Source organism: Bombina bombina, chromosome 5, assembly GCF_027579735.1.
Source record: "Bombina bombina isolate aBomBom1 chromosome 5, aBomBom1.pri, whole genome shotgun sequence".
Lineage (NCBI taxonomy): Eukaryota > Metazoa > Chordata > Amphibia > Anura > Bombinatoridae > Bombina > Bombina bombina.
In genome coordinates, this window is record NC_069503.1 from 1,155,139,685 (window position 1) to 1,155,167,246 (window position 27,562).

A 27,562-nucleotide genomic window follows, 5' to 3' on the forward strand; every position below is an offset into this window, starting at 1 on the left:
TGAGGCCAGGCCAGAAGAGCATTGAAGATCGCTCTTAGTTCCAGGATGTTTATAGGAAGAACAGACTCTGCCTGAGTCCATACTCCCTGAGCCTTTAGGGAACCCCAGACAGCTCCCCATCCTAAAAGGCTGGCGTCTGTTTTCACAATCACCCAGGAAGGTCTGCGAAAGCAGGTCCCCTGGGATAGATGATCCAGAGACAACCACCATTGAAGAGAGTCCCTCGTCTCCTGTTTCAGGGTTATTCGAGGAGACAAATCTGCATAATCTCCATTCCACTGCCTGAGCATGTTTAACTGCAGAGGTCTGAGGTGAAACCGAGCAAACGGTATGATGTCCATTGCCACCACCATCAGTCCGATTACTTCCATGCACTGAGCCACTGACATCCGATAATTGGACTGAAGGGCTTGACAGGTATCTAGAATCGATTTTCTGACCTCTGCCAGAAAAATCCTCATAGACATAGAATCGATTAGAGTTCCCAAGAAAGTCACCCTTGTCTTCGGGAGTAAGGAACTCTTTTCCAGATTTACTTTCCACCCGTGAGTTCCCAGGAAGGATAGCACAATGTTAGTATGGGACCTTGCTTGTTGACAAGATGGCGCCTAGATTAGAATATCGTCCAGATAAGGGGCCACCGCAATGCCCCGCGGTTTTAGAACCGCCAGCAGAGACCCCAGAACCTATGTGAAAATTCTGGGTGCCGTGGCCAGCCCGAAAGGAAGAGCCACGAACTGAAAGTGTTTGTCCAGAAAGGCAAACCTTAGGAACTTGTAATTATCTCTGTGGATAGGAACATGTAGATATGCATCCTTTAATTCCACTGTTGTCATAAATTGACCCTCCTGGATCAATGGAAGAATGGTACGAATAGTTTCCATCTTGAAAGATGTAACTCTGAAAAACTTGTTCAGACTCTTGAGGTCTAAGGTAGGTCTGAAAGTTTCCTCCTTCTTGGGAACTACAAACAGATTTGAATAAAAACCCTGCTCATGTTCCTGTACAGGAACGGGAATAATCACTCCCAGGGAGGAGAGGTCTCTTACACAATGTAAGAACGCCTCTCTTTATCTGGTTTGCAGATAATCTTGAAAGAAGAAATCTTCCTCGGGGAGGAAATTTTTTTAACTCCAGTTTGTATCACTGGGACACTATTTCTATAGCCCAGGGATCCTGAACGTCTCGCACCCAAGCCTGAACGAAGAAAGAAAGTCTGCCCCTTACCAGATCCGGTCCCGGATCGGGGGCATGCCCTTCATGCTGCTTTGGAGTCAGCAGCAGGCTTCTTGGACTGTTTACCTTTGTTCCCAGGCTGGTTGGGCCTCCAAGTAGGCTTAGATTGCGAATAGTTTCCTTCCTGTTTAGAGGAGGAAGAGAAAGAATTTCCCTTGAAATTACGAAAGGAATGAAAATTACTTTGTCGTCCTTTTTGTTTACTTCTCTTATCCTGAGGAAGTAGATGACCCTTACCTCCTGTGATGTCAGAGATAATTTCCTTCAGGCCAGGTCCAAACAAAGTCTTTCCTTTGTAAGGAATAGCTAGAAGCTTAGACTTGGATGACATGTCCGCAGACCAAGGCTTTAATCATAAAGCTCTGCGGGCTAGGATAGAGAACCCTGAACTCTTAGCTGCCAATTTTTTTACAGTAAGAAAAACAACTGTGACTCCAAAAAGAAAAACGAAACTTATACAGATAACTTTATTTGTAATGATAAAAAAGTGATACTGTGACTTTAAGTGTTAAAAGCAAACTATTTTCCTTAGCCAAGAATTTTTTTTATCCTCAATTAAGCAATCCTAAATACGTCCAACACATCTACGCCTCAACAGCTCTGCCACTGATTTTCCAGCTAAGTCCCAGCGCTGCAGGAGAGGATCGCTTCCACACTGCTACAAACCGCTTGCTCTACTGACATGCGGTTCCAATGCGGCACTGAAGTAATCACTGTACCGATGAAAGAGAATAAAATTGAGCCCTCACAGCAAATCCGGAACAGCCCATGTACTAGCCAAACTACACACTGCGCAGCGTAATTAGAAAGCACGCGAAAGGTAGCCCGCCCACTGTGGGCGTTAGTAACACACTCAAACCGACCGGCTTTCATTTTAGCAAAAAATAAACCGACAGGGAAAAAAGGCTTAATCCACAGCACCCTGTACATAAACTGTCATAAAAACTGAACCCTCTATACACAGAGAGTATGTGTCCCATAATAAAGAGCCCCATACTAAGCCTCAAATGAAGTAACCAAGTGCTCACTTTCCTCTGAGTCTTTTCCCTGTTATCCTCAGAATAAAAAGAAGTCAGCACTTACCTTAAATCTGCCCGACAGCAGGACAGTCCAGCAGGTTTAAGAGGTCCTCTCCCTCCCATAGTCCTGTGGAAGATGATGAAGCCGGAGTTAACAGTTAATTGCTTAGGCTATCAGAATTAGAGCAGCATAAATATTTTGGGAGGCGCAGTGAGAATTATGTCCCACAAGTTCCCATTGCTTTAAAGCCACCAAAAGCTCTACTGAAGAGACTGATCTGGACGACGGCTACACCCTAGAACAAAGCAGCACAATCTTGCACTACTTTAAAAATAATAAACTCTTGGTTTAAGAATCTATACTAACACCTCACTTTACCTCTTCCTATCACTAACGTAGGCAAAGAGCTATTTAACAGCTCTGATGTGGTGCTCTTTGCTTCCTCCTGCTGACCAGGAGGTGTATTTCCCACAAGTAAAAACGATGATCCGTGGACTCATCGTGTCTTAAAACAGAAACTGCTGCCATCTAGTGCTCTTGCTAATGTATAACATTATAAAACTGCTGCCATCTAGTGCTCTTGCTAATGTATAACATCATAAAACTGCTGCCATCTAGTGCTCTTGCTAATGTATAACATTGTTATAAAACTGCTGCCATATAGTGCTCTTGCTAATGTATAACATTGTTATAAAACTGCTGCCATCTAGTGCTCTTGCTAATGTATAACATAATAAAACTGCTGCCATCTAGTGCTCTTGCATAACATTATTATAAAACTGCTGCCATCTAGTGCTCTTGCTAATGTATAACATTGTTATAAAACTGCTGCCATCTAGTGCTCTTGCTTATGTATAACATTGTTATAAAACTGTTGCCATCTAGTGCTCTTGCTAATGTATAACATTATAAAACTGCTGCCATCTAGTGCTCTTGCTAATGTATAACATTGTTATAAAACTGCTGCCATCTAGTGCTCTTGCTAATGTATAACATTGTTATAAAACTGCTGCCATCTAGTGCTCCTGCTAATGTATAAGATTGTTATAAAACTGCTGCCATCTAGTGCTCTTGCTAATGTATAACATTGTTATAAAACTGCTGCCATCTAGTGCTCTTGCTAATGTATAACATTGTTATAAAACTGTTGCCATCTAGTGCTCTTGCTAATGTATAACATTGTTATACAACTGTTGCCATCTAGTGCTCTTGCTAATGTATAAATATTATAAAACTGCTGCCATCTAGTGTTCTTGCTAATGTATAACATTGTTATAAAACTGCTGGCATCTAGTGCACTTGCTAATGTATAACATTATAAAACTGCTGCCATCTAGTGCTCTTGCTAATGTATAACATTGTTATAAAACTGCTGCCATCTTGTGCTCTTGCTAATGTATAACATTATTATAAAACTGCTGCCATCTAGTGCTCTTGCTAATGTATAACATTGTTATAAAACTGCTGCCATCTAGTACACTTGCTAATGTATAATATTACAAAAACTGCTGCCATCTAGTGCTCTTGCTAATGTATAACATTATTATAAGACTGCTGCCATCTAGTGCTCTTGCTAATGTATAACATTATTATAAAACTGCTGCCATCTAGTGCTCTTGCTAATGTATAATATTACAAAAACTGCTGCCATCTTGTGCTCTTACTCATGTATAACATTATTATAAAACTGCTGCCATCTTGTGCTCTTACTCATGTATAACATTATTATAAAACTGCTGCCATCTTGTGCTCTTACTCATGCATAACATTGTTGTTTCGTTAGCGAACTATTTATATATATGTTAGTCTATGTCATGCAGTTACATATATAGTAGATATTTATATTTATGTTAGTCTATGTCTTGCAGTCACATATATAGTACATATTTATATATATATATATATATATATATATATATATGTTAGTCTATGTCATGCAGTCACATATATAGTACATATTTATATATATATATATATGTTAGTCTATGTCATGCAGTCACATATATAGTACATATTTATATATATATATATGTTAGTCTATGTCATGCAGTCACATATATAGTACATATTTATATATATGTTAGTCTATGTCATGCAGTCACATATATAGTACATATTTATATATATGTTAGTCTATGTCATGCAGTCACATATATAGTATATATATATATATATATATATATATATATATATATATGTTAGTCTATGTCTTGCAGTCACATATATAGTACATATTTATATATATATATTAGTCTATGTCTTGCAGTCACTACACCAGGCCCGGGGGATACTTCTCAGTTTATATAAAAAGTAAATTTATGCTTACCTGATAAATTAATTTCTTCTACGATACGACGAGTCCACAGATTTCATCCTTACTTGTGGGATATTAACCTCCTGCTAACAGGAAGTGGCAAAGAGCACCACAGCAGAGCTGTATATATAGCTCCTCCCTTCCCGAACGTCTGGGACATCTACCAGACGCTTGTGTAATAGAATAGACAAAGCAGATATCTGTCCTTTTAAGGAACTATCTGACAATCCCTTCTCCAATCCCTCTTGGAGAAAGGACAAAATCCTAGGAATCCTGATCTTACTCCATGAGTAACCTTTGGATTCGCACCAAAAAAGATATTTACGCCATATCTTATGATCTTTCCTCTGAGTCTTTTCCCTGTTATCCTCAGAATAAAAAGAAGTCAGCACTTACCTTAAATCTGCCCGACAGCAGGACAGTCCAGCAGGTTTAAGAGGTCCTCTCCCTCCCATAGTCCTGTGGAAGATGATGAAGCCGGAGTTAACAGTTAATTGCTTAGGCTATCAGAATTAGAGCAGCATAAATATTTTGGGAGGCGCAGTGAGAATTATGTCCCACAAGTTCCCATTGCTTTAAAGCCACCAAAAGCTCTACTGAAGAGACTGATCTGGACGACGGCTACACCCTAGAACAAAGCAGCACAATCTTGCACTACTTTAAAAATAATAAACTCTTGGTTTAAGAATCTATACTTACACCTCACTTTACCTCTTCCTATCACTAACGTAGGCAAAGAGAATAACTGGAGTGGGAGGGAACGGAGGAGCTATTTAACAGCTCTGCTGTGGTGCTCTTTGCTTCCTCCTGCTGACCAGGAGGTGTATTTCCCTCAAGTAAAAACGATGATCCGTGGACTCATCGTGTCTTAAAACAGAAACTGCTGCCATCTAGTGCTCTTGCTAATGTATAACATTATAAAACTGCTGCCATCTAGTGCTCTTGCTAATGTATAACATTATAAAACTGCTGCCATCTAGTGCTCTTGCTAATGTATAACATTATTATAAAACTGCTGCCATCTATTGTTCTTGCTAATGTATAACATTGTTATAAAACTGCTGCCATATAGTGCTCTTGCTAATGTATAACATTGTTATAAAACTGCTGCCATCTAGTGCTCTTGCTAATGTATAACATAATAAAAACTGCTGCCATCTAGTGCTCTTGCATAACATTATTATAAAACTGCTGCCATCTAGTGCTCTTGCTAATGTATAACATTGTTATAAAACTGCTGCCATCTAGTGCTCTTGCTTATGTATAACATTGTTATAAAACTGTTTCCATCTAGTGCTCTTGCTAATGTATAACATTATAAAACTGCTGCCATCTAGTGTTCTTGCTAATGTATAACATTGTTATAAAACTGCTGCCATCTAGTGCTCTTGCTAATGTATAACATTGTTATAAAACTGCTGCCATCTAGTGCTCCTGCTAATGTATAACATTGTTATAAAACTGCTGCCATCTAGTGCTCTTGCTAATGTATAACATTGTTATAAAACTGCTGCCATCTAGTGCTCTTGCTAATGTATAACATTGTTATAAAACTGTTGCCATCTAGTGCTCTTGCTAATGTATAACATTGTTATAAAACTGTTGCCATCTAGTGCTCTTGCTAATGTATAAATATTATAAAACTGCTGCCATCTAGTGTTCTTGCTAATGTATAACATTGTTATAAAACTGCTGGCATCTAGTGCACTTGCTAATGTATAACATTATAAAACTGATGCCATCTAGTGCTCTTGCTAATGTATAACATTGTTATAAAACTGCTGCCATCTTGTGCTCTTGCTAATGTATAACATTATTATAAAACTGCTGCCATCTAGTGCTCTTGCTAATGTATAACATTGTTATAAAACTGCTGCCATCTAGTGCACTTGCTAATGTATAATATTACAAAAACTGCTGCCATCTAGTGCTCTTGCTAATGTATAACATTATTATAAAACTGCTGCCATCTAGTGCTCTTGCTAATGTATAACATTATTATAAAACTGCTGCCATCTAGTGCTCTTGCTAATGTATAATATTACAAAAACTGCTGCCATCTTGTGCTTTTACTCATGTATAACATTATTATAAAACTGCTGCCATCTTGTGCTCTTACTCATGTATAACATTATTATAAAACTGCTGCCATCTTGTGCTCTTACTCATGTATAACATTATTATAAAACTGCTGCCATCTTGTGCTCTTACTCATGCATAACATTGTTGTTTCGTTAGTGAACTATTTATATATATGTTAGTCTATGTCATGCAGTTACATATATAGTAGATATTTATATTTGTTAGTCTATGTCTTGCAGTCACATATATAGTACATATTTATATATATATGTTAGTCTATGTCATGCAGTCACATATATAGTACATATTTATATATATATATATATATATATATATATATATGTGTTAGTCTATGTCATGCAGTCACATATATAGTACATATTTATATATATGTTAGTCTATGTCATGCAGTCACATATATAGTACATATTTATATATATGTTAGTCTATGTCATGCAGTCACATATATAGTACATATTTATATATATATGTTAGTCTATGTCATGCAGTCACATATATAGTACATATTTATATATATGTTAGTCTATGTCTTGCAGTCACATATATAGTACATATTTATATATATATATATGTTAGTCTATGTCATGCAGTCACATATATAGTACATATTTATATATATGTTAGTCTATGTCATGCAGTCACATATATAGTACATATTTATATATATGTTAGTCTATGTCATGCAGTCACATATATAGTACATATTTATATATATATGTTAGTCTATGTCATGCAGTCACATATATAGTACATATATATATATATATATATATATATATATATGTTAGTCTATGTCTTGCAGTCACATATATAGTACATATATATATATATATATATATATATATATATTAGTCTATGTCTTGCAGTCACTACACTAGACCCGGGGGATACTTCTCAGTTTATATAAAAAGTAAATTTATGCTTACCTGATAAATTAATTTCTTCTACGATACGACGAGTCCACAGATTTCATCCTTACTTGTGGGATATTAACCTCCTGCTAACAGGAAGTGGCAAAGAGCACCACAGCAGAGCTGTATATATAGCTCCTCCCTTCCCGAACGTCTGGGACATCTACCAGACGCTTGTGTAATAGAATAGACAAAGCAGATATCTGTCCTTTTAAGGAACTATCTGACAATCCCTTCTCCAATCCCTCTTGGAGAAAGGACAAAATCCTAGGAATCCTGATATTTCTCCATGAGTAGCCTTTGGATTCGCACCAAAAAAGATATTTACGCCATATCTTATGATAGATTTTCCTGGTAACAGGCTTTCGAGCCTGAATCAAGGTATCTATGACCGACTCAGAGAAACCCCGCTTTGATAAAATCAAGCGTTCAATCTCCAAGCAGTCAGTTGCAAAGAAATTAGATTTGGATGCTTGAAAGGACCTTGAATCAAAAGGTCCTGTCTCAGTGGCAGAGTCCATGGTGGCAGAGATGACATGTCCACCAGGTCAGCATACCAAGTCCTGCGTGGCCACACAGGTGCTATCAAAATCACCGAAGCTCTCTCCTGTTTGATTCTGGCAATCAGACGCGGAAGGAGAGGGAATGGTGGAAACATATAAGCCAGGTTGAACGACCAGGGTACTGCTAGAGCATCTATCAGTACTGCCTGAGGATCCCTTGACCTGGACCCGTAACAAGGAAGTTTGGCGTTCTGACGAGACGCCATCAGATCCAATTCTGGTGTGCCCCATAGCTGAACCAGTTGAGCAAACACCTTGGGATGGAGTTCCCACTCCCTCGGATGAAAAGTCTGACGACTTAGAAAATCTGCCTCCCAGTTCTCTACCCCTGGGATATAGATTGCTGATAGATGGCAAGAGTGAGTCTCTGCCCATCGGATTATTCTGGAAACTTCTATCATCGCTAAGGAACTCCTTGTTCCCCCCTGATGATTGATATAAGCCACAGTCGTGATGTAGTACTGAAATCTGACGAATCTGGCCGAAGCCAGCATTGAATATCGCTCTTAATTCTAGAATATTTATCGGTAGGAGGGCCTCCTCCTGAGTCCACAAACCCTGTGCTTTCAGGGAATTCCAGACTGCACCCCAGCCCAGTAGGCTGGCGTCCGTCGTCACTAAAACCCACGCTGGCCTGCGGAAACACATTCCCTGGGACAGGTGGTCCTGTGACAACCACCAAAGAAGAGAATCTCTGGTCTCCTGATCCAAATTTATCTGAGGAGATAAATCTGCATAATCCCCATTCCACTGTCTGAGCATGCCTAGTTGCAGTGGTCTGAGATGTAAGTGAGCAAACGGAACTATGTCCATTGCTGCTACCATGAGTCCGATTACCTCCATACATTGAGCCACTGACGGCCGAGGAATGGAATGAAGAGCTCGGCAGGTGGCTAAAATCTTTGATTTCCTGACCTCCGTCAGAAATATTTTCATGTCCACTGAGTCTATCAGAGTCCCTAAGAATGAAACTCTTGTGAGAGGGGAAAGAGAACTATTTTTTACGTTCACATTCCACCCATGAGAACTTAGAAAGGCTAACACGATGTCCGTGTGAGACTTGGCTAGTTGGAAAGTCGACGCTTGAATTAGGATGTCGTCTAGATAAGGCACCACTGCTATGCCCCGCGACCTTAGGACCGCCAGAAGGGGCACTAGCACCTTTGTGAAAATTCTGGGAGCCGTGGCCAACCCGAAGGGAAGAGACACAAACTGGTAATGCTTGTCCAGAAAGTCAAACCTGAGGAACTGGTGATGATCTTTGAGGATAGGAATGTGTAGATACGCATCCTTTAAGTCCACGGTGGTCATATATTGACGCTCTTGGATCATTGGTAAAATAGTCCGAATGGTCTCCATCTTGAAGGATGGGACTCTGAGGAATTGGTTTAGGATCTTGAGATCTAGGATTGGTCTGAAGGTTCCCTCTTTTTTGGGAACCACAAACAGATTGGAGTAGAACCCCTGCCCCTGTTCTGTTTTCGGAACTGGGCAGATCACTCCCATGGTAAATAGGTCTGCTACACAGCGTAAGAACGCCTCTCTTTTTGTCTGGTTTACAGACAATTGAGAAAGATGGAATCTCCCCCTTGGAGGAGAATCTTTGAAATTATTTGCCGCTAATTTAGCCAGATGAAAAGCGGCATCTGTAATGAATGAATTAGCTATCTTAAGAGCCCTAATTCTATCCAGAATATCATCTAATACCACCTGAAGAGCCTCTTCCAGAGCCTCGAACCAAAAGGCAGCTGCAGTGGTTACAGGAACAATGCACGCTATAGGCTGGAGAAGAAAACCCTGATGAACAAAAAAAATTTTTAGGAGACCCTCTAATTTTTTATCCATAGGATCTTTGAAAGCACAACTGTCCTCAATAGGTATAGTTGTACGCTTAGCTAGAGTAAAAATAGCTCCCTCCACCTTAGGGACCGTCTGCCACGAGTCCCGCACGGCGTCTGATATGGGAAACATTTTCCTACAAGTAGGAGGGGGAGCGAACGGAATACCTGGTCTATCCCACTCCTTAGTAACAATTTCCGAAATCCTCTTAGGGACTGGAAAAACATCAGTGTAGGCAGGAACCTCTAGGAATTTGTCCATTTTACACAATTTCTCTGGAATAACAATAGGGTCACAATCATCCAGAGTCGCTAAAACCTCCCTGAGTAATAAGCAGAGGTGTTCTAGTTTAAATTTAAAAGCCGTCATATCTGAATCTGTCTGAGGAACATATTTCCTAAGTCAGAAATCTCTCCCTCAGCCAGCAAATCTCTCACATCAGAACATTGTGAGGGTACATCAGATATAGCTAATAAAGCGCCAGAGGGCTCAGTGTTTGTTCTCACACCAGACCTACTGCGCTTCCCCTGCAACCCCGACAGCTTAGATAAAACCTCAGTGAGGGAAGTATTCATAACTGCGGCCATATCCTGCAGGGTGAAAGAATTAGATGCACTAGAAGTACTTGGCATCGCTTGTGCGGGCGTTAATGGTTGTGACACTTGGGGAGAATTAGATGGCATAACCTGAATCTCTTCTGACTGAGAATCATCCTGCAACATACTTTTAGTAGCTAAAACTACAATTTATTGACCTTTCAGTGCATGATGGACACATTCTAAGTGGAGGTTCCACAATGGCTTCTAAACAAATTAAACATTGACTTTCCTCAATGTCAGACATGTTGAACAGGCTAGTAATGACTACAAACAAGAATGAAAACACTTTATTTAGTGAAAAAAATAATCTTAAAAAACGGTACTGTGCCTTTAAGAGAAAAAAAGCATAAACATTCTGCAAAACAGCCTAAACATGCACCACATTTTTCTAAATTTTGTATGTAGGCACACAATAGGTAGTTAAGATTGCACCACAATTTTTTTTAACAATTAACCCCTTAATGTCCAAACCGGATCGAAAATAGGCCCAAATCCGGAAAAAAAAACCTCAGCACCTTGCCACAGCCCTGCTGTGGCCCTACCTGCCCTCAGGGATCGAAAGTGTGGGGTAAAAGCTTCGATTTGGCCCCAAACATACACCAGGGCCCTCAGGAGTTAGCTTGCTGCTTGTTGTACAAAACTAAGTGCGCAACTCAGGCGCGAAAATAGGCCCCGCCCATCTCACTCAATGTTCCCTGAGCCTTTAAGAACCGCACCAGAGCGGTTATAACTAGCCATGTGGGTTCCAAGACCCTAAAAAACAAAATTATGCTTACCTGATAAATTTCTTTCTCTTGCGATGTATCGAGTCCACGGATTCATCCAATACTTGTGGGATATTCTCCTTCCCAACAGGAAGTGGCAAAGAGAGCACCCACAGCAGAGCTGTCTATATAGCTCCTCCCCTAACTCCACCTACCAGTCATTCGACCGAAGGCTAGGAAGAAAAAGGAGAAACTATAGGGTGCAGAGGTGACTGAAGTTTTCTAATAAAATATACTACCTGTCTTAAATATACAGGGCGGGCCGTGGACTCGATACATCGCAAGAGAAAGAAATTTATCAGGTAAGCATAAATTTTGTTTTCTCTTGCAAGATGTATCGAGTCCACGGATTCATCCAATACTTGTGGGATACCAATACCAAAGCTTTAGGACACGGATGAAGGGAGGGACAAGACAGGTACCTAAACGGAAGGCACCACTGCTTGTAGAACCTTTCTCCCAAAAAAAAGCCTCTGAAGAAGCAAAAGTATCAAATTTATAAAATTTGGAAAAAGTATGAAGCGAAGACCAAGTCGCCGCCTTACAAATCTGTTCAACAGAAGCCTCATTTTTAAAAGCCCATGTGGAAGCCACCGCTCTAGTAGAGTGAGCTGTAATCCTTTCAGGAGGCTGCTGGCCAGCAGTCTCATAAGCCAAACGGATGATGCTTCTCAGCCAAAAAGAAAGAGAGGTTGCCGTAGCTTTTTGACCTCTCCGCTTTCAAGAATAGACAACAAACAAAGAAGATGTTTGACGGAAATCTTTAGTTGCTTGTAAGTAGAACTTTAAAGCACGAACCACATCTAGGTTGTGCAACAGACGTTCCTTATTGGAAGAAGGATTAGGACACAGAGAAGGAACAACAACTTCCTCATTGATATTCCTATTAGAAACAACCTTAGGAAGGAATCCAGGTTTGGTACGCAAAACCACCTTATCAGCATGGAAAACAAGATAAGGTGAGTCACACTGTAAAGCAGATAATTCAGAAACTCTTCGAGCCGAAGAGATAGCTACTAAAAACAGAACTTTCCAAGATAGAAACTTAATATCTATGGAATGCATAGGTTCAAACGGAACCCCTTGAAGAACTTTAAGAACTAAATTTAAACTCCATGGCGGAGTAACAGGTTTAAACACAGACTTGATTCTAACTAAAGCCTGACAAAACGCCTGAACGTCTGGAACATCCGCCAGGCGCTTGTGTAAAAGGATAGACAAAGCAGATATTTGTCCCTTTAAGGAACTAGCTGATAATCCCTTCTCCAATCCTTCTTGGAGAAAAGATAATAGCCTAGGAATCCTGATCTTACTCCATGAGTAACCCTTGGAATCACACCAGTAAAGATATTTACGCCATATCTTATGATAGCTTTTCATGGTAGAAAGATAACAAGAGAGAAAGAGGACAGGAGCGCAAGGGACTGATCTGAGTGCAGTATAATAAAACTTCAATTTTAATGCAAAAGTAACAAAAACACACTCGCACTTTTCAACCTCAAACAAAATGAGGTATATATATGGCACACAAACAAAAGGCCCCAGGGACTTGCACACCACGAACCCTCTTCCGGTGCAATGGGTCTCCCCTTTCAGTCACCGCATGTACAGGTTTCCGATCTCCATTTAGCCGTACACTTGTTCCCAAAAGTCCGTGGTCTCTGGTCAAACAGTCACAGTCAAAACCGCATATACAATGTCCCAGAGTCTCTTTACAGATATTACCGTGTCCTCAGGGTCTTTGAGCAAAATCACATGCAAACAATATGCAAACAATAGTTCACGCCAGATTCATTCAGATTCCCACTAGACACTCTCAAGCCGGCTATAGTGTTTGTGTATCTGACTCCTCACAGCGTGTGTAGATGTGGGCGTGGCCTTATGCGTTTCGTGGGGCTCCTCTCCACTTCGTCAGAGGCATGCCCACATACCTGTAACCAGTCAATTTATAGCAGAGTCACATATCTGTTTGACACAATCAATCGGAACAATAAGCCAGTTTGTTCATAGCCGTCACCCTGATATCAAACATTTTAATTTCATATTGCATAATGTTATATTTCAATGTGATCACTCCTCTTGTCAATAAGAAATATTTTGTACATATAATTAATTCATTTCCTTATGCTTAATTCTAATAGTAGAAAATAGATATACAATTTATACTAGCTATTCATACATTCATAAATTAAAAATATACATTTTATTTCTATGATTAATATCTTAAAACTTATAAATCTTATAAAACTTATAAAACCTTCATTCAAGAACCCTTTAGAATACATAAATAAAAATTCATACAATAAAACTCAATGTATTCTGAATCACTACTTAAGGGACTTAAATTTTTTTTTTAAAAAGACATACTATCCAAATTGTAAAATGACCATATTACAAACCAAACAAGTCAAATGGATATATATATATATATATACACACATACATGTAGTACTACATATCCCATACATATAGTGGCTGTTCACCTTCTAAAAATGTATGGGATACCGTGAATGTGTAATGGAGATACAGTGTATAATATATATGTAATGTCTGTTTACACCAAAAATAATAGGTCATATATTCACAGAGTTTTTACTATAGTGACTAATTAAATAAATTAAATACCCTTACTCACCTAACCCAACCATTCATCTATAGGGATAATCTATTGTTAAAATTAAAACCCAACAAATTGATCGCTGTATATAGATTAACTATTTCATCTCTTAATTTCCTATCTGGATAGATGAATTATGTTTCATGATTATCAGTTTCACTATGTTAATTTTCTTTTAATTTCATCTTTAAATGTTTAGATATTCAAATTTATAGATATTTTTTATATATATGTATAGAAGATTTTCAGTCTGGAGACATGCACTAGGATTCAATGAAGGCTGCTAGATCAACCTCTCTATTCATACCGAGTGGCTCTAAGGTACCCAGTGCATGAATCCAGAAAGTCTCTCGTTGTCTCAGGGTCCTAAGGCGATCCTCACCTCTTTCGTCTCTTTTTACATGTTCGATTGCTTTTATTTTTAAATTACTATTATCCCTCATATGTACTTCTAGAAAATGTGCTGACACTCCATGGGAGGTGAGTCCTATATCAATATTCCTTAGGTGTTCGGTTAGCCTATACTTTACTTTTCTTTTTGTTCTTCCCACATACTTTTTCCCACACGAACATTCTAATAAATAGACCACGTAATTGGTCTTACAGTTCATTAGTTCCTTGATGTCGTATTCTTTTCCATCTTTGCTAGAATAAAAGTGTTTATTATCAGGGTGTATATGGGTACAACAAGTGCAACCTTTTCTCCCACATCTAAAAAACCCTCTTGTATGTTGTCTCAACCAATTGGTTCCAGTTTCTTTCTTTCTAAGTTTACTGGGAGCCACCAAATTTTTTATAGATTTTTTTTCTGTATATCACCTTGCCCTTTTTGGGGATAATATCTTTTAACACCGGATCTTGCAAAAGAATAGGCCAATATTTATTTAGGGCTTTTTCGATATTCTTGTGTGCATTATTATATTTTGTAATAAAATTTACCCTATTATCACTACTACCATTCTTGGTTTCTTTTCGTCTTGTCCCATCTGAAGGTAAATTGAATTCTAGTCTTCTGGCCCTTTCTCGTGCTTTAGTTTCCAGTTGCCCAGAATATTCTTTGGCCCTAAATCTTTTTTCTATGACCTCAGCTTCCTTATCGTATACTTCTAAGTCTGTACAATTTCTTCTTGCTCTTTGAAACTGACCATAGGGGATGTTTTTAAGCCATTTCATATGGTGACCACTTCTTGCATGGAGGTAGCCATTGGTGTCAGTTTCCTTCCTATAAAGTTTGGTTACTATTTCGTTTCCCCTATGTGTCAATTCCAAATTGAGAAATGTGACTTTTTCTTTATCAATAGTGTGGGTAAAAGTAAGGTTCAAGGTGTTTAAATTGACATATCGTACTAATTCCTCTGCTTCATCTATACTCCCATGCCAGATGACCAAAATATCGTCGATATATCTGAACCATTCGATAACTCTTTTTGCAAATGGATTTCTATTATTGAAGATAAATAGATCCTCCCACCACCCCATGTACAAGTTTGCAAAATCAGGCGCAAACTTGGTGCCCATTGCGGTACCGGTGGTTTGGAGGAAATATCTATCTTCAAAAAGAAAAAAATTCCTTGTTAAAATAAAATTTATGGCTCTCTTAACAAAATCCCCTTGATTCTCATTGATAATTCTAGCTTTATCAAAAAAATAATCTACTGCAGCTATCCCCAAGCTATGTGGGATGCATGTGTAAAGTGCATTTACGTCCATGGTAAGCCACATATAGCCTTCTTCCCATTGGACCTTTTTTAATAAATCTAACATATGTGGTGTATCTCTTACATAAGATCTCAAACATGGTACCATCGGTTTTAAAATGTGGTCCACATATTCTGATAGATTTGAAGTCAGGCCCCCTATCCCAGAGACAATAGGTCTCCCTGGGGGGTCCACCAGTTTTTTTATGGACTTTTGGTAGGTGATAATATATGGGTATTACTGGGTGTATCACTGAGAAAATTATATTCATTTTCACTTAAAATTTCATCCCTTCTTCCATCAAGTATTAGTGAATCATATTCTTTCTTAAAGTCTGCCATGGGGTTTTTCTTTAAAATTTTATATGTGGTTTCGTCCCCTAGTAGCCTAAAAGCTTCCCTAAGATAATCCTTTTTATCCTGAATGACCACCCCCCCGCCTTTATCGGCGGAGCGAATCACTATCTTTCAGGGCCTTAAGGGCTTTATTCTCTGCATAGGTCAGGTTTCTCGGGGTGTTTCTCTTATTTTCTTTTCTTATTTTACAGATATTCTCAAGTTCTTTCTCCATAAGGGATGCAAAAACTGGAATATATCCCCCCTGGGATTTATAAGGGTAGAATGTAGATTTTTTCCTCAATTATGTATGACAAATTGGAATAGTGTTAGCCTCTATTTCCAATTCCTCAAGAATCTCTATGAGGTGTGTTTCATCTACCTCTGTCTGACCGGTATCAAAGTCTTCCTCACAAATTGATTCATCCAGAAATTCATTTCTTTCATTTCTCCCTTCTATATCTATTTCACCCTTAGAAAAATGCCTTTGGAGAGTTAATTTTCTAATTAATTTTTGTAAGTCTATATACACTTCAAATGGGTCTGGGTCTTTTTCTGGGGCGAAAGATAGACCCTTTTTTAATACCTTAACTTCCTCATTGGATAATATCTTTGAAGAGATATTAAAAATTTCCTGACTAAAACTCTCTAATTCCAGTTTTCTCTTTCTCTTCTCTTCTTTGGTTCTGATACCCACTCCTCCACTACATCCCCTCTTTCGTACTCCATGGATATTATCCAATGAGGAAGTTAAGGTATTAAAAAGGGTCTATCTTTCGCCCCAGAAAAAGACCCAGACCCATTTGAAGTGTATATAGACTTACAAAAATTCATTAAAAAATTAACTCTCCAAAGGCATTTTTCTAAGGGTGAAATATATATAGAAGGGAGAAATGAAAGAAATCTGGATGAATTAATTTGTGAGGAAGACTTTGATACCGGACAGACAGAGGTAGATGAAACACACCTCATAGAGATTCTTGAGGAATTGGAAATAGAGGCTAACACTATTCCAATTTGTCATACAGAATTGAGGAAAAAAATCTACATTCTACCCTTATAAATCCCAGGGGGGATATATTCCAGTTTTTGCATCCCTTATGGAGAAAGAACTTGAGAATATCTGTAAAATAAGAAAAGAAAATAAGAGAAACACCCCGAGAAACCTGACCTATGCAGAGAATAAAGCCCTTAAGGCCCTGAAAGAAGATAGGGAAATAGTGATTCGCTCCGCCGATAAAGGCGGGGGGGTGGTCATTCAGGATAAAAAGGATTATCTTAGGGAAAATTTTAAAGAAAAACCCCATGGCAGACTTTAAGAAAGAATATGATTCACTAATACTTGATGGAAGAAGGGATGAAATTTTAAGTGAAAATGAATATAATTTTCTCAAAGTGATACACCCAGTAATACCCATATATTATCACCTACCAAAAGTCCATAAAAAACTGGTGGACCCCCCCAGGGAGACCTATTGTCTCTGGGATAGGGGGCCTGACTTCAAATCTATCAGAATATGTGGACCACATTTTAAAACCGATGGTACCATGTTTGAGATCTTATGTAAGAGATACACCACATATGTTAGATTTATTAAAAAAGGTCTAATGGGAAGAAGGCTATATGTGGCTAACCATGGACGTAAATGCACTTTACACATGCATCCCACATAGCTTGGGGATAGCTGTAGTAGATTATTTTTTTGATAAAGCTAGAATTATCAATGAGAATCAAGGGGATTTTGTTAAGAGAGCCATAAATTTTATTTTAACAAGGAATTTTTTTCTTTTTGAAGATAGATATTTCCTCCAAACCACCGGTACCGCAATGGGCACCAAGTTTGCGCCTGATTTTGCAAACTTGTACATGAGGTTGTGGGAGGATCTATTTATCTTCAATAATAGAAATCCATTTGCAAAGAGAGTTATCAAATGGTTCAGATATATCGACGATATTTTGGTCATCTGGCATGGGAGTATAGATGAAGCAGAGGAATTAGTACGATATGTCAATTTAAACACCTTGAACCTTACTTTTAACCACACTATTGATAAAGAAAAAGTCACATTTCTTGATTTGGAATTGACACATAGGGGAAACGAAATAGTAACCAAACTTTATAGGAGGGAAACTGACAACAATGGCTACCTCCATGCAAGGAGTGGTCACCATATGAAATGGCTTAAAAACATCCCCTATGGTCAGTTTCAAAGAGCAAGAAGAAATTGTACAGACTTAGAAGTATACGATAAGGAAGCTGAGGTCATAGAAAAAAGATTTAGGGCCAAAGAATATTCTGGGCAACTGGAAACTAAAGCACGAGAAAGGGCCAGAAGACTAGAATTCAATTTACCTTCAGATGGGACAAGACGAAAAGAAACCAAGAATGGTAGTAATGATAATAGGGTAAATTTTATTACAAAATATAATAATGCACACAAGAATATCGAAAAAGCCCTAAATAAATATTGGCCTATTCTTTTGCAAGATCCGGTGTTAAAAGATATTATCCCCAAAAAGGGCAAGGTGATATACAGAAAAAAACAATCTATAAAAAATTTGGTGGCTCCCAGTAAACGTAGAAAGAAAGAAACTGGAACCAATTGGTTGAGACAACATACAAGAGGGTTTTTTAGATGTGGGAGAAAAGGTTGCACTTGTTGTACCCATATACACCCTGATAATAAACCCTTTTATTCTAGCAAAGATGGAAAAGAATACGACATCAAGGAACTAATGAACTGTAAGACCAATTACGTGGTCTATTTATTAGAATGTTCGTGTGGGAAAAAGTATGTGGGAAGAACAAAAAGAAAAGTAAAGTATAGGCTAACCGAACACCTAAGGAATATTGATATAGGACTCACCTCCCATGGAGTGTCAGCACATTTTCTAGAAGTACATATGAGGGATAATAGTAATTTAAAAATAAAAGCAATCGAACATGTAAAAAGAGACGAAAGAGGTGGGGATCGTCTTAGGACCCTGAGACAACGAGAGACTTTCTGGATTCATGCACTGGGTACCTTAGAGCCACACGGTATGAATAGAGAGGTTGATCTAGCAGCCTTCATTGAATCCTAGTGCATGTCTCCAGACTGAAAATCTTCTATACATATATATAAAAAATATCTATAAAAAATATCTATAAATTTGAATATCTAAACATTTAAAGATGAAATTAAAAGAAAATTAACATAGTGAAACTGATAATCAGGAAACATAATTCATCTATCCAGATAGGAAATTAAGAGATGAAATAGTTAATCTATATACAGCGATTTGTTGGGTTTTCATTTTAACAATAGATTATCCCTATAGATGAATGGTTGGGTTAGGTGAGTAAGGGTATTTAATTTATTTAATTAGTCACTATAGTAAAAACTCTGTGAATATATGACCTATTATTTTTGGTGTAAACAGACATATATATTATACACTGTATCTCCATTACACATACACGGTATCCCATACATTTTTAGAAGGTGAACAGCCACTATATGTATGGGATATGTAGTACTACATGTATGTGTGTATATATATCCATTTGACTTGTTTGGTTTGTAATATGGTCATTTTACAATTTGGATAGAATGTCTTTTTAAAAAAAAAATTTAAGTCCCTTAAGTAGTGATTCAGAATACATTGAGTTTTATTGTATGAATTTTTATTTATGTATTCTAAAGGGTTCTTGAATGAAGTTTTATAAGATTTATAAGTTTTAAGATATTAATCATAGAAATAAAATGTATATTTTTAATTTATGAATGTATGAATAGCTAGTATAAATTGTATATCTATTTTCTACTATTAGAATTAAGCATAAGGAAATTAATTAATTATATGTACAAAATATTTCTTATTGACAAGAGGAGTGATCACATTGAAATATAACATTATGTAATATGAAATTAAAATGTTTGATATCAGGGTGACGGCTATGAACAAACTGGCTTATTGTTCTGATTGATTGTGTCAAACAGATATGCGACTCCGCTATAAATTGACTGGTTACAGGTATGTGGGCATGCCTCTGACGAAGTGGGGAGGAGCCCCACGAAACGTGTAAGGCCACGCCCACATCTACACACGCTGTGAGGAGTCAGATCCACAAACACTCTAGCCGGCTTGTGAGTGTCTAGTGGGAATCTGAATGAATCTGGCGTGAACTATTGTTTGCATGTGATTTTGCTCAAAGACCCTGCGGTAATATCTGTAAAGAGACTCTGGGACATTGTTTATGCGGTTTTGACTGTGACTGTTTGACCAGAGACCACGGACTTTTGGGAACAAGTGTACGGCTAAATGGAGAACGGAAACCTGTACATGCGGTGACTGAAAGGGGAGACCCATTGCACCGGAAGAGGGTTCGTGGTGTGCAAGTCCCTGGGGCCTTTTGTTTCTGTGCCATATATATATACCTCATTTTGTTTGAGGTTGAAAAGTGTGAGTGTGTTTTTGTTACTTTTGCATTAAAATTGAAGGTTTATTATACTGCACTCAGATCAGTCCCTTGCGCTCCTGTCCTTTCTCTCTTGTTATGTTCCTATCTAGCCACCCTATCCTGCCGGTGGTTTTATCCAGGACGCTGCAGTGTGGATCAGAAGACAGAGCTCTAACAAAACATTGACACACACGATATCCTTTAAAGTGTATTTGCCTATTTAAAGTCTTCAGATAAGGTTATCTATATTTTGCACTGTGTGTTAAAGACTCTACAGGATATATATATATATATATATATATATATATATATATATATATATATATATATATCTTTTCAAAGCGAACTCTATGTATGTGCATATGTATATATATTTTAAGATTTAACCAGAAGTCAATTTTTATAGTTTGGAATTTTTTATCAAGCAGCAATATTAATTTCAATTGGCTTTTATTCTTTTATTTGTTGATTTTTCCGTATATACTGGTGGATTTTTTAATGTAAACATCGATATTTATACATATACATACAAACTTTCCTCTCCTGACAATCAATAGGTGGCGCTCTTTATTGGCAGATCGTTAGATCTTGACGTTTTTTTGTATAGCTTTTCATGGTGACAGGCTTTAGAGCTTGAATCAAGGTATCAATGACCGACTTAGAGAAACCACGCTTTGCTAAAATCAAGCGTTCAATCTCCAAGCAGTCAGACGCAGAGAAATTAGATTTGGATGCTTGAATGGACCCTGAATCAGAAGGTCATGCCTCAGCGGCAGAGTCCATGGTGGAACGGATGACATGTCCACCAGATCTGCATACCAAGTCCTGCGTGGCCACGCAGGTGCTTTCACAATCACCGAAGCTCTCTCCTGCTTGATTCTGGCAATCAGACGAGGAAGGAGAGGGAATGGTGGAAACACATAGGCCTGGTTGAAGGACCAGGGCACTGCTAGAGCATCTATCAGTACTGCCTGGGGATCCCTTGGCCTGGACCCGTAACAAGGAAGCTTGGCGTTCTGACGAGACGCCATCGGATCCAATTCTGGTGTGCCCCATAGCTTAATCAGTTGGGCAAATACCTCCGGATGGAGCTCCCACTCCCCCGGATGAAAAGTCTGACGACTTAGGAAATCCGCCTCCCAGTTCTCTACCCCTGGGATATGGATTGCTGAAAGATGGCAAGAGTGAGTCTCTGCCCATCGGATTATTTTGGAAACCTCTATCATCGCTAGAGAACTCCGTGTTCCCCCTTGATGATTGATATAAGCTACAGTCGTGATGTTGTCTGACTGAAATCTGATGAATTTGGCCGCAGCCAGTTGAGGCCACGCCTGAAGCGCATTGAATATCACTCTCAGTTCTAGAATGTTTATTGGGAGGAGAGTCTCCTCCTGAGACCATAAACCCTGTGCTTTCAGGGACTTCCAGACTGCACCCCAACCGAGTAGGCTGGCATCTGTCGTAACTATGACCCACTCTGGTCTGCGGAAACACATTCCCCGAGACAGGTGAACCTGTGACAACCACCAGAGAAGAGAATCTCTGGTCTCCTGATCCAGATCTATCTGAGGAGATAAATCTGCATAATCCCCATTCCACTGTTCAAGCATGCACAGTTGCAGTGGTCTGAGGTGTAGGCGAGCAAACGGAACTATGTCCATTGCCGCTACCATTAGTCCGATTACCTCCATACACTGAGCCACTGACGGCCGAGGAATGGAATGAAGAGCTCGGCAGGTGGTTACAAGTTTTGATTTCCTGACCTCCGTCAGAAATATTTTCATTTCTACCGAGTCTATCAGAGTCCCTAGGAAGGAAACTCTTGTGAGGGGGAAGAGAGAACTCTTTTTTATGTTCACCTTCCACCCATGAGATCTCAGAAAAGCCAACACGATGTCCGTGTGAGACTTGGCTAGTTGGAAAGTTGACGCTTGAATTAAGATGTCGTCTAGATAAGGCGCCACTGCTATGCCCCGCGGTCTTATCACCGCCAGAAGGGACCCTAGCACCTTTGTGAAAATTCTGGGAGCCGTGGCCAACCCGAAGGGAAGGGCCACGAACTGGTAATGCCTGTCCAGAAAGGTGAATCTGAGAAATTGGTGATGATCTCTGTGAATAGGGATGTGCAGATACGCATCCTTTAAGTCCACGGTGGTCATATATTGACCCTCCTGTATCAGTGGCAGAATGGTCCGAATAGTCTCCATTTTGAAAGATGGGACTCTGAGGAATTTGTTTAGGATCTTGAGATCCAAGATTGGTCTGAAAGTTCCTTCTTTTTTGGGAACCACAAACAGGTTGGAGTAAAACCCTTGCCCTTGTTCCGCTTTTGGAACTGGGTGAATCACTCCCATGGTATGTAGGTCTTCTACACAGCGTAAGAACGCCTCTCTTTTTGTCTGGTTTGCAGACAATTGAAAAAGGAGAAATCTCCCCCTTGGGGGGGAATCTTTGAAGTCCAGAAGATATCCCTGGGAAACAATTTCTAAAGCCCAGGAATCCTGAACATCTCTTGCCCAAGCCTGAGCGAAGAGAGAGAGTCTGCCCCCTACTAGATCCGGTCCCGGATCGGGGGCTACCTCTTCATGCTGTCTTGGAGGCAGCTGCAGGCTTCTTGGCCTGTTTACCCTTGTTCCAAGCCTGGTTAGGTCTCCAGACTGACTTGGATTGAGCAAAGTTCCCCTCTTGCTTTGCAGCAGGGGAAGAGGAAGCGGGACCACCCTTGAAGTTTCGAAAAGAACGAAAATTATTTTGTTTGGTCCTCATTTTATTTGTTTTATCCTGAGGGAGGGGATGGCCTTTCCCTCCAGTGATGTCTGAAATAATCTCCTTCAGTTCAGGCCCGAATAGGGTCTTTCCTTTGAAAGGGATGGTCAAAAGCTTAGATTTTGATGACATATCAGCTGACCAGGACTTAAGCCATAACACTCTACGCGCTAAAATGGCAAAACCTGAATTCTTTGCCGCTAATTTAGCCAGTTGAAAAGCAGCATCTGTAATGAAAGAATTAGCCAGCTTAAGAGCCTTAATTCTATCCAGAATATCATCTAATGGGGTCTCCACCTGAAGAGCCTCTTCCAGAGCCTCGAACCAAAAAGCAGCTGCAGTAGTTAAAGGAACAATGCACGCAATAGGTTGGAGAAGAAAACCTTGATGAACAAAACTTTTCTTTAGGAAACCCTCTAATTTTTTATCCATAGGATCTTTGAAAGCACAACTGTCTTCAATAGGTATAGTTGTACGCTTAGCCAGTGTAGAAATAGCTCCCTCCACCTTAGGGACTGTCTGCTACGAGTCCCGCATGGTGTCAGATATGGGAAACATTTTCTTAAAAGTAGGAGGGGGAGCGAACGGAATACCTGGTCTATCCCACTCCTTAGTAACAATGTCCACAATCCTCTTAGGGACCGGAAAAACATCAGTGTAAACAGGAACCTCTAGGTATTTGTCCATTTAACACAATTTCTCTGGAACCACAATAGGGTCACAATCATCCAGAGTCGCTAACACCTCCCTGAGCAACAAGCGGAGGTGTTCTAGCTTAAATTTAAAGGCCGTCATATCAGAGTCTGTCTGAGGGAGCGTCTTTCCTGAATCAGAAATCTCTCCCTCAGACAGCAAATCCCGTACCCATACTTCAGAACATTGTGAGGGTATATCGGATACGGCTACTAAAGTGTCAGAAGGCTCAGCATTTGTTCTTAACCCAGAGCTATCGCGCTTCCCTTGTAACCCAGGCAGTTTAGATAAAGGGGCCTAGTTATCAAGCCGTCAACCTCAAATACGCTGGAATTCCGCAGCGTATTTGTGGCGAGGCTGATACGCCTTAGTTATCAAAGGCTCGAGACCGGCAAAAGTAGAATTTTGTGACTTAAGCTTCGATCCGCCGGACTCAGTCCGACACAGATCGATTCTTACGTCACTCCAGATGTTCCGCACACAAGTGCGGCACATTCTCACTACTTTTGCTAGTTATCAAATGACTAGCAGGTACGCTCGGCACTTTTACGGCCCAGCGTACCTGGTTTTCAAACCGCCACCCCTGGAGGCGGCGGATCCCATAGGAATCAATGGGAGTCTGACCATAGCGAAAGTACAAGTTCGCTGCTGACAGACATCCCATTGATTTGTATGGGAGCTGTCTGCACCTAACACCCTAACATGTACCCCGAGTCTAAACACCTCTAATCTTTCCCCCCCTACACCGCCGCAACTAAATAAAATTATTACCCCCTAAACCGCCGCTCCCGGAGCCCACCGCAAGCTACTCTATACATATTACCCCCTAAACCGCCGCTCCCTGAACCCGCCGCAACCTATATTAAATGTATTAACCCCTATCCTGCCCCCGCTACACCGTCGCCACCTATAATAAATTTATTAACCCCTAATCTGCCCCCCCTACACCGTCGCCACCTATAATAAATTTATTAACCCCTATCCTGCCCCCCACTACGCCGCCGCCACTGTAATAAAATTATTAACCCCTAAACCTAAGTCTAACCCTAACCCTAACGCCCCCTAACTTAAATATTAATTAAATAAATCTAAATAATATTTTTATTATTAACTACATTAATCCTATTTAAAACTAAATACCTATAAAATAAACCCTAATATAGCTACAATATAAATAATTATTATATTGTAGCTATCTTAGGATTTATTTTTATTTTACAGGTACCTTTCAATTTATTTTAACTAGGTACAATAGCTATTAAATAGTTATTAACTATTTAATAGCTTACCTAGCTAAAATAAACTGAAATTTACCTGTAAAATAAATCCTAACCTAAGTTACAATTACACCTAACACTACACTATACTTTAATAAATTATTCCTATTTAAAAATAAATACTTACCTGTAAAATAAACCCTAATATAGCTACAATATAATTAATAATTACATTGTAGCTATTTTAGGATTTATAATTATTTTACAGGTAACTTTGTATTTATTTTAGCTAGTTAGAATAGTTATTAAATAGTTATTAACTATTTAATAACTACCTAGCTAAAAGAAATACAAAATTACCTGTAAAATAAATCCTAACCTAAGTTACAATTAAACCTAATACTACACTATCATTAAATTAACCTACCTACAAATAACTACAATTAAATACAATTACATAAACTAACTAAAGTACAAAAAATAAAAAAAGCTAAGTTACAAAAAATAAAAAAATAAGTTACAAACATTTTACAAATATTACAACAATTTTAAGCTACTTACACCTAATCTTAGCCCCCTAATAAAATAACAAACCCCCCCAAAATAAAAAAATGCCCTACCCTATTCTAAAATAAATAAAGTTCAAAGCTCTTTTACCTTACCAGCCCTTAAAAGGGCCATTTGTGGGGGCATGCCCCAAAAAGTACAGCTCTTTTGCCTGTAAAAGAAAATTACAACCCCCCCCCAACATTAAAACCCACCACCCACATACCCCTAATCTAACCCAAACCCCCCTTACAAAAACCTAACACTAATCCCCTGAAGATCATCCTAACTTGTCTTCACTCAGCCGAGCAGCGATGGAACCGAAGTGGACATCCGGAGCGGAAGAAGTTAATCCTCCAAGCGGCGCTGAAGAAATCTTCCATCCGATGAAGTCATCATCCAGGCGGCGCTGAAGAAAAGTCTTCGATCCGGCCGATGTCATCTTCAAAGAGGCGCTGAAGAGGTCTTCTATCCGGGTGATGTCATCTTCCAAGCCGGGTCTTGAATCTTCCTCCCGCCGACGCGGAACCTCCTTCTTCACCGACGGACTACGACGAATGAAGGCTCCTTTAAGGGACGTCATCCAAGATGGCGTCCCCTCAATTCCGATTGGAACAGCCAATAGAATGCGAGCTCAATCTGATTGGCTGATTCCATCAGCCAATCAGATTTTTCCTACCTTAATTCCGATTGGCTGATAGAATCCTATCAGCCAATCGGAATTGAGGGGACGCCATCTTGGATGACGTCCCTTAAAGGAGCCTTCATTCGTCGTAGTGTCGCGGCAGGGTCTAGAAGCGGCGGTTTAGGGGTTAGTAACTTTATTGAGTTGCGGGAGGCTCCGGGGGCGCCGGTATAGGGATAGAACAGTGTAGTTTAGTGTGAGTGCTTAGTGACAGGCTAGCAATAAAGCTGGGAAAAAGCCGAAGAGCAGCGAGATCGGATGAGTGATAACTGTCACAGTCCGCTGCTCATCGCCCCGCGGCTTTTTGACAGCTTTATTTGATAACTTAGGCGTATTTTTTCAGGTCCGCGGCGGCGAAGGTAGGCGAGCTTAGGCGGGCGTATTGGGCTGGCGAAGCCAGAAAAGTAGACGGCTTGATAACTACCCCCCAAAACCTCTGTGAGGGTAGAATTCATAACTGCGGCCATGTCTTGTAAGGTAAATGAAGTAGATGCACTAGAGGTACTTGGCGTCATTTGTGCGGGCGTTACTGGTTGTGACACTTGGGGAGAACTAGATGGCATAACCTCATTTCTTTCTGTCTGAGAATCCTCTAGCGCTACATTCTTAAGGGCTACAATATGCTCTTTAAAATTTATAGACATATCAGTACAAGTGGGACACATTCTAAGAGGGGGTTCCACAATGGCTTCTAAACATATTGAACAAGGAGTTTCCTTGATGTCAGACATGTTTAACAGGTTAGTAATGAGACAAGCAAGCTTGGAAAACACTTTATTCAATGTAAAAACAACAATTTCAAAAAACGGTACTGTGCCTTTAAGAGAAAAAAAGGTGCACACGTTCTGCAAAACTGCTTAAAAATGCAGCAAACTTTTCGAATTTTTTACAGTATATTCAGTAAGCCTTAGTAAGGTTGCCCCACCAGTAAAAGAAGTAATTAACCCCTTAATAACGAAACCGGATTGACCAGTGTCAAAAAGGGCACAGCCAGCACCTTGCCACAGCTCTGCTGCGGTGCCTACCTGCCCTTAGGGGTTGAATCTGAGGGAACAAGGCTTCGTTTTGGCCCCAAAATTGAGTCAGGACCCTCCTGTATTGCAGCTTGCTGTCCAGTAGTGAAAAACAACTGCTCATCTAAGGCGTGAAAATAGGCCCCACCCACCTCACCCGATCTCTGTGGGGCCCTAAAGTAACACACTAATGTGTTT

At 39.5% G+C, this 27,562-nt stretch overlaps 1 protein-coding gene across 1 annotated transcript in view; it reads right to left on the minus strand.

Annotated features, from left to right (window-relative positions):
• Positions 1 to 27,562, minus strand: part of TONSL (tonsoku like, DNA repair protein) — a 388,651-nt gene that overhangs the window by 148,329 nt on the left and 212,760 nt on the right. The gene's annotated exons all lie outside the window — the stretch shown is intronic.